Genomic DNA, 12,819 nt, shown 5'->3' on the forward strand with positions numbered 1-12,819 from the left:
TGAAAAGGGAAGCCTGATAATCTGTATTTCAGGTCAGTAGTGAATATAGCATGCTGAATTTGATTAAAGTCAAAGCATCTGAGCCCTAGGTTAGCTACTGGCTTCTCATAACAGAAAGGACTTGCTAGTTTCTCATTTTAAGTATTATTTTATGTCAGTCTATACTATACTTTTATAAGCAGTATGTGAATTTAATAGTCAAAAGTGGGCAAAGAGGTAAGAAGAGTGTGACTTTAATGAAGATCGAGTATTAGATTACTTTAGTAAGTTTCACCATAGGGTACCTTGTCTGGTTATGGTAGATGGCATTTTTCATGGAAGTGCTTTTTGGTATTTGAGACTGACTTTACAGCTTTTATAACTTTTGGAACCACGTCTAGTAATCTGACAGTTTCCCACTCTTTTAACTTTAAAGACATGTTTAAACATCATAGATAGAATTGTTATGTTTTCATATGTGACACATCTGGCTAGAATTTGATCCTGGAGGTAACTGGCTCTTGTGACTTAAACTGCTTAACATCTCCATAACTTGTTAGTTTCCTTAACTGTGAAGTAACTTATCTGTCAGAATTATTGTAATGACTTAAGTAATATACATTGACAGTATACAAATTACTAAAGAGCAAAGTATTATCCTTGACCACATCTAATGTAGTTTTCATACAAACCTTTTGTGACAACCTCAAACCCAGGCTAATAGTGTTCTGTGGCAGTGATTCTTTAAACATCTGGCAATACAAGCATCTAGGTACAGATATGTCAAGGTGAACAGGTTATTTCTGATGCTTATCATATTACTTCTCTGTTGTGTGACAAAACTTTTCCTGGCGAGACATAACACACATATCTATTCACTCCAGATAGGGGACTCAGGACAGACCAAAATATAATGCCACCAAAGTCCAAATTGGCAAATGAATGAGTTTTAGAGGATTATGGGTGAGAGGTTACTTACAGGAGCAGAAATGACTCAAAGACAGCTGCATCACCAGCTTCCTGTTCCCCCATGACCTCCTCTCTCCTCCTCTTCTTCCCCCCTCTTCCCAGCTCCCCCCCCCCCCCCGTTCCCACTCTGTTCAGGAGATCTTGCCTCATTCCTCCTCTCTGCGGTACCATGCATATCTCTCTTAGGTTCTTTCCTGTTTCCCAGACTCTCTGTCAGTGGAAGTGCAGACTGTTTGGGTGCCAATTATGTTATGTGATAAGACTTTTCCTGGGGAGACATGAACAGATGTCTACTCATGCCCAATAGGAAACTGACAACAACAGACCAAAGTATGGATACAACCAAAGTCCAGTTTGGTGAACCAATGAGTTTTATTGAGGTTATTTACAGGAGTGGGGTGGGAAGTTACTTACAGGAGCAGAAATGACTCAGACAGCTGTGTCACCAAAGCCTTTCCTAATTCATGTATGTGTGCCCTAATTCAGGACAGTGAGGGACACTGTCTCCACAAAATCGACAGATAGCAAAATGATACCTGAAGTTGTTCTCTGGCTGCTACACACATGAACATGTACCTACAGACACATACACACTCACATTCTCTTATACACTTATAAAAAATGTAAAGCGCCAGGCTTTGGTGGTGCACACCTTTAATCCCAGCACTGGGGAGGCAAAGACAGGCGTATCTCTGTGAGTTCGAGGCCAGCCTAGTCTACAGAGCGAGTTCCAGGACAGCCTCCAAAACAATACAGAAAAACCCTGTCTCAAAAAACAAAAACAACAACAAAAAAAAGTACAGCAACTGTTACAAAAATGTTTAAAGATTTAGTGGGCAAAATGAGCAAGGAATTTTACAAACAGTAGAGACTTGAAAAAATGAATGAAAATACAATATCAGAAATAAAAATGTATTTGAGGGGCTCAATAGTAAATTATTTTCCTTGGGAAAGAGAGTAGAGAATTTGAAGACAACTCAGTGGAAACTACCTAAGCTGAAATATAGGAAGAAAATAAGGGGGAAATGAATAGAATGTTTGAAACCTGGGAGAAAATGTCACAGTCTAATGTATCTTCAGTGTGACTCAGAAAGAGAAAAGGGAAGGGGCAAAGTGAGTATTTGAAGAGATAAACATCACTGCAGACACAGGGAGCTAGAGAAATCAGGTAGAATGAGTAAGAGTGAGCCAAAAGATGGGAACCAAAGACAGCACAGCATGTCAGAGTAAGGAGATGAGAGTAAAAGGGACAGTTTCTGTAATGGTTCTTCATCATTGTCAGCTTGATAGGTTTAGATCACCTAGGAAACACTCCTCTGGGTGCGTCTGTGAGGATGCTTTAGAGAGGTTTAACTCTGTGGAGAGAAGACCTAGCTAAATGTGGGCTGGGGTTCCCAGAGTGTGAGCTGACCTTGGGAAGAATGTTTCCAGCTGCTGATAGTCCTGCTGCCACAGCTGGAGCCACTTCCACTGTCATGGTAAACTGTGAGCCACTGTAAACCCTTCTTCATTTGGTTTGTCATGGAAATAAGCAATAAGGAAAATTACTGATTCCAGAAAGTAGGGCTGTTGCTGAGACTACCTAACTATGTGTCCCAGTTACTTTGGAACTGTTGTTTGTTTGAGGCAGGGTCTCTCTATATAGTTCTGATTGTCCTGGAGCTATGTAGATAAGACTGGCCTTGAACTCAAGAGATCCCTCTGCCTGAGTGCTGGGCTTAAAGGTGAGCACCACCTCCACCCTGCCGGAACTGCTTTGTGGGAGAAATTTGGAAGAATTTGGGCCTGTGGGATAGAGAAGCCCTGGAAGCTGTAGGCAGAGCCATACTGGTAGATGTATAGAAGACCAGGGACTCATAGAAATGTGAACAGTGAAATCCTTGCTAATATGGTTTCAATGGAGAATAACGACTATTGGGAATTGAGCCAGGGGCCAGTCATATTACATTCTGGAAAAAAAGAAAAGAATCTGGCTCCTCTACCTGTGGCCTGAATTCAGAAATAGTAAACCAAGTTCTTTGGCAGAAGAAATTTCAAGACAGTGTAAGACACAGGTGTTCAGTTGGAAGCTCTGCTTAGGCCTCACTTCTCCCCCATTCCAGACCCCACTCCCCTTTCAGAAAACCAGCCATACAGTAACTCCTCCAAATCTCAAGTCTGCTCCTACAGGGTATTTAAGACCTGGTCCCTAGACCAGTGGTATGATTTCTCTCCTGCTTTCCTTGAGATCACCCGGGAGTGTTTGCTCAGATTAACACTGGTCTTATTAATTCATCTTGATTTGGCTCATTGCATTGGTGGAGAAACCCACTACCAGGGATTCAAAATACTTATCTATCTGCTTTTAGTCAGATCTACAGTGGGAAGAGAAAAGAAATACTTGAAAAACCCGCACCAGCCTGCTTTCTCTGCTCCTTCCTGGGTGTGTCTATCACTGTTGCTTTTGCTGTTCTCTGTTGAGATCATAGTCATCTTTGGACTCTCAACAAACTCCAAGTACAGGTGACTTTCTAGGGAGCTCAGACCTCCAGGGCTGAACTGACATGCTGCGATGTGCAGTTTCATGGACTGAGCAGCTACTCAGTCTCTGCTTCTACAGTGTACACACGGCCATTGTTGGACTGTCTTGCTCCAATGTAATGATTTGTATATACTCTATAGATTCTTTTCCTCTAGAGAATGGTCCCTAATATAGATATACTGCTTTGAGTGTGCCCCACTCAAAAAGGTTGGAGCAGGGTATAGTGGTTTACATGTCTAAATCCTAGATTGGAGAGGCTGAGGCAGTAGTCTGGACTTCATAATGAGTTTCAGGTTAGTCTGGCCTATAGAATAAGACAGACACTGTTTCAAAATACATACATAATACATACATACTTATACATACATATATATATTTACATAAATTAGATAATAGAAGTAAAACTTAGAAAGTTGATTTAACTGTGATGTCTAGAGATGGAGCCTTTGAGAAGTGATTAGGGATTAAATAAAATCATCAGTGTGGAATCCACGTGATTATATTGATGGTTTTCCAAGAAGAGAGAGTACCAAGGATACAGCTTGTATAAGCACTCCCTAACTCTAGCTGACTCTTGCTGTGCCCCTGTATTCTGGTCATATATAGTGAGACTCTCCCTTAAAATAAAGTAATCCCTATCATCTTTTGTAATTAAACCATGAGATTACCAGGTTTTCTAGATAAAGGACTGGTATCCAAAATCAGTTTGTTTCTTTTTCTTTTCTTTTTTTTAATTTAATGCATATGAGTGTTTTGCCCAGCTTGTATGTCTGGGATCATGTGTGTTGCCATGTCAATGAAAGCTAGGAAGTGGGTCAGATCCTCTGGAACTGCAGCACCAGAGTTAGGAGCCACCATGTGGTTGCTGGGACTTAAACTCAAACCTCTGGAAGAGCAGGCAGTGCTCTAAACTGATGAGCCACCTCTCCAGCCTCAGTTTATTTCTTATTCAGGCAACCAATAAATGAGGCAGAACTGTGAGAAAATAGCATGATTTATATTCCTATTGAAATAAAGTCAGTAGGAATCAATTTGTCAAAAAATTGTGTGTGTCTCTACACAGAAAATTATAAGATATTATTTAATGTGTTACTTGAAAAAAATCAAAGTGTATGTTGCATTTTTTTGTATTGAAATATCCAATATTATAATAATGTCATCTCTTTAAAATGACCTGTATTCATGAGTCTATAGAAAAAAAACCCTCAATTTTATAAATACCAAACATAAATGCATATACTATATGAAAAGACATATAAGCAGGCTTAATCTTAAGATGGAGCAGTCCAAATGTCCATCAGTGTTAGGATTCAGAAATAAATTATGGTGTGTTCATGCAAATAATATACAATAGAAATGAAAAATTACTTTTGAATGCAACCACATGGATAAATCTGACTGAGAGGTCATTCACAAAAGGATGCATTCTGGGCCTGGGATGTGGTTCAATGGTAGAGCATCTGGAAGACCACAGGTTCAGTCTGCAGCAGTTCAAACAGCAGCACAGGGACGGGTGTGAGATTTCATTTATGTTAATTTCAGTGGGAAGAGGTTGAAATGGAGTCTCACTGTGTATCACAAGTCTAGCCTGGAACTCACAATGGCCCTCATGCCTCAAGCCTCTTTCAGCAGAATACTGGGATTATGGGCATATGCCGTCATACTTGGCTCACTGATAATTATTTCAGATTTAGTAGATAAAGCTAATATTAAAGGTTAAGATAGGACTGGAAGTTTGGCTCAGTACAGAGCACTTGTCTAGCATGCATGAAGTCCTAGGTTTCAGTTTAGTGCCATCAGAAAAAAAGAAAATAAACCAGGCAGTGGTGGCCCATATCTTTAATCCCAGCACTCAGGAGGTAGAGGCAGGTGGCTTTCTATGAGTTTGAGGCCAGCCTGATCTACAGAGTGAGTTCCAGGACAGCCAAGGCTACACAGAGAAATTCTTTTTCAAAAAACCAAAAATCAAAACCTCAAACCAAAACAAAACCAAAAAGCAGAAAGAAAATAGTGATTGTCTTTGAGGTAGTATTTGTAAGGTAGCCTGAAGTTGCTTCTGGAGTTCTTGAAATACTTATTTTTCTTATCATGTTAATCTAGTAATAATTCCCTTAAGAATCACATAATGTATTATCAATTGTTACATAACAAATTAGTCTAAAGTTTGCCAGACTAAGGTAACATCAAACAATAAACATTTATTTTCTCAAACAATTTCTGTGACTTTTTTTTCTTTATCTTTTTTCTTCTTTCCTTATTTTCTGTCGTCTGTTTTTTGAGGTAAGTTATTGTGTTAGCCCAGGTTGGCCTTGAGCTCACTATGCAACCCAAGCTGGTCTTGAATTACTGATTCACTTGCCTCTTCCTCCCAAAGTATCATAGTCACTTTCCATCATACTCAGATAGCTACTCGGTGATTGGGGTTCCCCTGCACTTGCAGTCATCTTGGAGGCTGAAAATTTGGCTTCTGAATTATTATACTGGTGTTCTGTCAGCAGAGCTACCTCAGCTCTTTGCCATGTATGCCTCTCCATGGTATTGCTTGAGTGTCCTCACAGCTCTGGTGTCCTCCAGAACAGAAAAAAAGTGCATCTTTTTTTTTTCTGGTCTAGTCCTAAACATGCCAACATTTCTGTTGGATAGAAAGGTTAGCCATATTAAAAGGAACAGATAGAGGGATGCAAGAATCATTGGGGACTGTTGTCAGGTTTGACTGCCAGGGTAGTTGTGGGTTGCCATACACATGCTTCAAACTAAGGCTTACACGACATGTTCACTGCTGTGTATGCCACAGTAGCTTACCCACAAGCTTCCTGCTCTTCTGTCTCTGCCTCCTATCTTGCCTTAGGACCACCAGGACTACTGAGGTGTGCTACTGTGCCTGACTTTATGTGTGTTCTAGGGATCCACACTCAGGTCTTTGCTCTTAGCAAACACTTTACCCACCAAGTCATCTCCCAGCCCAGAAGTTGGTATTTCTAACTCAAAGTTTTTCAGTGTTGGGATGTGTATGCATGTTCTCATGGGTGAGTGCATGTGCACACAGGTAGGGCATGTACACATGTTCCTGTGGAGGCCAGAAATTTATATCAGATGTCTTCCTTGGTTCATTTCCACTTACTTACTTGAGATGCCTTCCTTGATTGAGTTCTACTTATTTACTGGGACAGAATCTCTCACTGAGCCCAGAGCTTACTGATTCACCTACTCTAGTTAGCCAGCTTCCCTGAGGCCTTCCCTTTCTCAGTCTCCTGAGAACCTGGGTTACAGGCTAGCTGATACTCCCATATAGCTTTTATGTAGTCTTGGAGACCCAGACTTTGGTCTTCACACTTGGTGACATGCACTTTATCCACTGAGCCATCTTCTTAGCTCTAAATCACTCTTAAAAATGACTTAAACTACAATAGTACTCTGTGATTCTAGAGATCACAGCATAATAGGTGGTGATTAGAATGGGGTATTAGAAATGAAAGTATGCTGTTTTTGTTTGGGAAGGAAATTATAATTAAACTTTGACCCAAAAAATGTATTGGTTATTAATTTTCTTGATCCATTTTCTGCTTTTGCAATACAGGATGAGAAACTGAGTAGATTATAAAGGATATTTTATTTGATCTATTGATTGGGAACTGGCATGTCCAAGGACACGGCACCAACATCTGGCAATGGTGTGTGTGCTACATCAAACAAGGCAGAGGTATTATCCTTGAGCCCCATGTTCATTTGAAAAAGAAAAGTAAAAGGAAGCAAAATCTTTTTGTTAGTATGTCTCTTTTCTGGTAACTAATCTGCTGTGTTAACAGCCACTAAAAAAATGATGGGAGCCAGGTGTTGGTGGCGCAAGACAGCCTCCAAAGCAATACAGAGAAATATAAAAATATAAAAATGGGAAAAAAGAATCATAACCATATCCAGCCTCAAAAAAAAAGAATAGTCTACATGGCCAGGTTGTCTTTAAAGTTTCACCTCTTAACAGTTTTCTATTAGAGTCTAAATTTCCCATTCATGAACTTTGATGGATATGTTCAAACTAAAGCAGTAATTAAGAGCGAAAATTGAATAAAAACTTTTCAACATTTTTTTTTTTTTGGTTTTTACAAGACAGGGTTTCTCTGTATTGTTTCGGAACTTTTCAACATTTTAAAAGCAAAAAACAAAAACAAAAAAGGCACAAAGACACGACTGAAGGTTGCTAGGGGATAAAGTGTTGCATGGTAGCAGGGGACAGGACGGAAGTGTCATTGTGTTTGATAGCTCTCAAGCTCCAACGCCCAGCTCTTGGAGAACTTTTTATCGGCTGTTCAGTGTCCACTTAGCATCACAGCTATCCTTTCCCAAAGAAAGTGCATAAGGGAGAGAGCCTAACTTGGAAACCGCAGTGATTGTAACCTAATCTTGGAAGTGGTGTGTGTCACTTTTCTATATCGTCCTGATGCAATAATGTGCAAGGAAACTATAGAGGATTGGAATAGTCAACCGTGTGTACTTGGTGAGCCCGTCTTCATGGGCTGTCTAGTACACAAAATACATAATTTATCATTATATCCTATGTATTACCTATTGAAAGAGGCTCAGATAAAAAAAAAAAAGAAAACAGTACTGGCAGTGGTGTTATGTACCTTTAATCCCAGCACTCAGGAGGCAGAGGCAGGTGGATCTCTGTGAATTCAAGGCCAGCCTGGTTTACAGAGTGAATTCCAGGACAGCCTACAAAATAATACAGAGAAACCCTGTCTCAAAAAAACAAACAACAACAACAAAACAAAAACAGTAGGTTGATCTGTATGTCACTAATAATCAGATTGCCTTCATATTTAAGATGCTATCCAATGTTATTTAACTTTTTTTTAATTAAAAATTATAAGAGGGGCTAGAGAAACGACTCAGAGGTTAAGGGTACTGACTGTTCTTCCAGACGACCCAGGTTCAATTCCCAGCACCCACACGGCAACTTACAACTGTCTGTAATGCTAGTTCTGGATTTGACACCATCAGACAGACATACATTCGGGCAAAACACTAATACACATTAAAAAATAAAAAGTAATTATTTAAAAAATGATAAGGTACATACGGATTTTGAAAAACTTAGTTGTATGTATATGACTGAATGATTATGTACTATTTAGGAAATAGCATATTATTTCTAGTGCTCTGACACTAGCTTTACGTATGTAACTTGGTTTTAACTATTGATCTCCAGAAGAAAAACTAATATGACATTTAAAGCACACAGTTCTTTGCTTTTCTTTCTTTATATTTTTTTACTCCCTCTAGATCCATTCCTAAAAACTGAAGATTTTTCATATTGCTCTGAACATTTTATTGATAGATTCATGTTGTATTTTGTGTCTCTTTTTTTACCTTGAATTTTATTGTAAGAATCACACTTGGTTTTGTTTATAGCTATCCATTTAGACATATTTCCCAGCTCATTCTTCCAAGAATGGATATCTGGATTATTTTCTGTTTTGGCACTTATGAATAAAGCGGCTCTAAATAGCTTCCTGTCTCACACTGCTCCTATCTTCAGTTTTGCTGCTATAAAAATACGTAGAGATGGTCCTCAATTTATGATAGTTTGACTTGGGAATTTTTTTTTCTTGATGGTAGGTGATACCAATACACACGGGGTAACCCTTTCCCCAGGCCTTCAATAGGATACTTTATGATGAACAGCGACAGCAGCAATGAGCCATAGCTCCTAGCATGCAAGATGAGTGGAGAAATACACTCAGGAGTGATGTGCTATGAAGCTATAATGTTTGCAGATAGGCATAAAGGACTTTTGAGTTATATTGTCTTCATTTATAATTGTAAGTTAAGGAGCATCTGTATCTAAGACAAAGAAATTTGTTCTAAGAGATGTTGGATGACTCGGTTCTACTGGTTGGGAAGGCAAAAGCCTGCTGCCACTGGCATTTGCTCAGCATCTGGAAAGCCTTCTTGCTACCTCACATGGTGAGACAGAGGGGAGGTGTTACTTGAGGTATCTTCTCTTACAACATTACTCTTGTCATATGGCCCAACCCTCATAATGCCATCTAGTTGTAATAACCTCCCAGAGGTACCACTGTAAATAGCATTAACATACGGATCTGAGGGTTAAGTTTTCAATGCATGAATGTCTAAGGAACATATTCAAACCATGACAGTCTCCATAGCCCTATTTTCATGGTTAAGCACACACTCTTTACAGTATGTAAGAAGTGTGGCAATGTAAGATCATTGTTATATATACCTCTGTGATAACACCAGACTGTTTTTCCAAAATGGTTGTTTCAACACACATTCCATGGGAAAGGGAAATTTTCTGAGGCTTTGGATTGTAAAACTTCTAAGTGAAGAAGTACCTTATATAGTTTTGTGAGCTGTAGCTGCTTTTGAAAATGGAGGATTTCGTGTTTTAATATATTCTAAAAGTTAGCTCACCATCACAAAGAAGTCCTAATTCAATTAACAATTACTCTTCATTCTTCCTTTCCTCTGCCCCTAGAAAGCTGGAAAACGTTTATTGTTTTGAATCTCCATGTATCTACCAGTCTGTACATTGCTCATAAATGGAATCATACCTATACAGCCTCTTGTTTCTGGCTTTTTTCTCTCGGTGTAGTGTGTCAATGCACATCTGTATTGTGAAAGTGTCAGTCTTTCTTTTCAATAGCTGAATACTACTTACTCCATTATGTAAAGGAACTATAATCCATTTATCCATTTATTTGGGAACATTAGGATTGTGTTCACTTTGGGATATTATGAGAATGCTATTTTAAATTATGTAATTTTTTTCTTTGTGTGTGTGTGTGTGTGTGAGTCAGTGAGAGAGAGAGACACACACACACAGACAGAGACAGAGAGATAGAGAGACAGGGTCTCAATTTGTAACCTTGGCTGTTCTGAAATTCATACAAAACCACCTGTCTCTGCCTCCTGAGTGCTGGAATGAAAGGTGCATACCACCATGCCTGGCCCAGCTTGTATAATTTCTAATATGAATGTATGTTTCAGTTCTTATGGGTATATACCTAGTAGTGGAACTGCAGTTAACTCTGTGTTAAACATTTGAAGGCACTGCCAAACTGTTTTCCAAAGGGGCTATACCTTATAGCAGTTTGTCAGCAATGTGTTAGAGTTCTCATCATTATCTGTTTCAGTAGACCTGTCCTAGTAAGCATTAAGTGTCGGGTCCAGCCAACCTGTCTGGTCTGTGCCTGAGAGGGAGTGTGAAAGATAGAGTTGGGAGGGCGTACAGTGAATACTGGGATCCACCTTAAGTTTATTGCTCAAAGTTCTTATATACCCCAACCAAAAGGGGGGGGATGCAAAAGACTTATTTACTATGTTATAAGGAACAAACAGTAATTACTTCCTTAATTCTCACCACATCTTAGATCAAGTATTCTGTTATTTGGTAAGACATTCACACCTTAGGTCAAACATCCTTCAGTAGCCACACCTTACTCCTTAGGTGTCAGGCCTTTAACCTTCAAGGAGCAAGGATAGGTTTGAACTCCCTGACTTTAAGTCAGTATAGAATGGAGCCACTATGGACCCCAACAATGAAGAGGTTGTATAAATTTACTTGTTTTAATTTGCCTTTCCCTAATTACTAATGATGTTGATATCTTTTATGTATTTAGTGGTCACTTATGTATCATCTTTGGAGAAAATCTCTGTTTGAAATCTTTACCCATTTAAAGTTGAGGTTGACTTTATGCATTTTGAATACGGTACCTTTATCAGATACATAATTTGCAAATATTTTCTCCAATTCTAACCTAACCCTGAATTCTTTTTACTTTTTTCATAGTGTTCTTTTGTCCACAGAAGTTTTGAATTTTGGTCAAGCCTAATTTATAAATGTTATCTTTGCTTGTTTATGGTTTTGGTATTACAACTAAGAAAAGAAAAACTATTGCCTAATCCCAAGGTCACAAAGATTTATTTTCAGAGTTTTATCTTAGAAATTTAGAGTCTTTATCTTATTTTGAAGTAATTTTAAAAAACTTTTTAAAATGATTTATTTAGTCTTATTTATATTGGTTTTTTTGTTGTTGAGTTTTTTTGTTTTTTGGTTTTTTTTTTGTTGTTGTTGTTGTTGTTTTTGCCTGCATGTATGTCAGATTCCCTGGAACTAGCATTACAGACAGTTGTGAGCTGTCATGTGGGTGCTGGGAATTGAACCTGGGTCCTCTGGAAGAACAGATAGTACTCTTAACTACTGAGTCATCTCTCCAGCCCCTGGAAGTAGTTTTTAATATGATACAAAGTAGAGGTTCAATTTCATTCTTTTGTATACTAATATTGTGATCTGAATACAAAAATGCCCTCTTTCCTTTGGATTGAAACTTGGCCTGTTGCTAGTGGTGCTGATTTGGGAGGCTCTAGAAACTTTAGGAGGTAAAGGCCTCGTTGGAGGAAGTAAGTTACTGGGGCATACTTTTGAAGGTCTTGGTCCATAGTCCGGTTTTCACTCTCTGCTTCCTGACTGTATAAGGTGAACAATCTCCTCCCTCACATACATCCTGCCATAATTTTCTTCCAGAGTATATGGGACCAAGCAGAAATTGACTGTTCTCTTTAAAACTGTAATCCACAATAAATCTTTCCTTCCCTGTGATGTTTTTGTTGGGTATATTTGTCATAATGATGGTAATACAGACTAATAGTTGTTGTTTTACCATTGTTTTATAAAATGCTACTCATTCTCATCATTAAGTTTACATTTTTCTTTGTTGTGGTTTTGATGTGTAATTTGGACAGTTTTTTAATGTTTTATTTTGTTCTTTGACAGTTTCTGATTAACTGTCCCACTCCCTTTCTTATTCCCTTGCTACTCCTGTCAGCCTTCTTTTTTACTTACAAGTCTCTTCCTCATATTCATGACTTTTGCTTTGTTTTTGTGTCCCACAGTGGTTAGCTAGGGCTGTTTCTCTCTATGATCATGAGTTTGGAACTATCCATTAGAAGCTAGTGGGCTCACCCATGGATATGCAAACAACTGAATACTATCCCAGATTCTGTGTTGTTTGCCAATAATTCAAAAATAAGTGGTAGGGCCTAGTGAGCCCATTCTTCCCTTCTCATAGCCAACTGTTAGGAAGACCTGATGTGTAGGCCCAGTGTCTATAGACTCAACTGCTGTGAATCCAGATCTACATGGACTTGTTATAATTGGAAGATGGTATTTCTTACTCTTTTCCCTATCTCCTATCTTCTGGCTCTTAGATTCTATCTGCCCCTCTTTTGCAGTGTTCCCTGAACTTTGGGGAGTAATATAAATGCCTCATTTAGGTCTGAGCCCTCAAGTGTTCTTAGCATTCTATGTGGCCATAGATCTCTTCATT

General features: G+C 38.7%; 1 protein-coding gene across 2 annotated transcripts in view; it reads left to right on the plus strand.

The window, feature by feature from the left end:
- Nucleotides 1-12,819, plus strand: part of Copg2 (COPI coat complex subunit gamma 2) — a 117,296-nt gene that overhangs the window by 41,510 nt on the left and 62,967 nt on the right. The gene's annotated exons all lie outside the window — the stretch shown is intronic.

This window comes from Mesocricetus auratus, unplaced genomic scaffold, assembly GCF_017639785.1.
Source record: "Mesocricetus auratus isolate SY011 unplaced genomic scaffold, BCM_Maur_2.0 Super-Scaffold_100019, whole genome shotgun sequence".
NCBI classification, from domain to species: domain Eukaryota; kingdom Metazoa; phylum Chordata; class Mammalia; order Rodentia; family Cricetidae; genus Mesocricetus; species Mesocricetus auratus.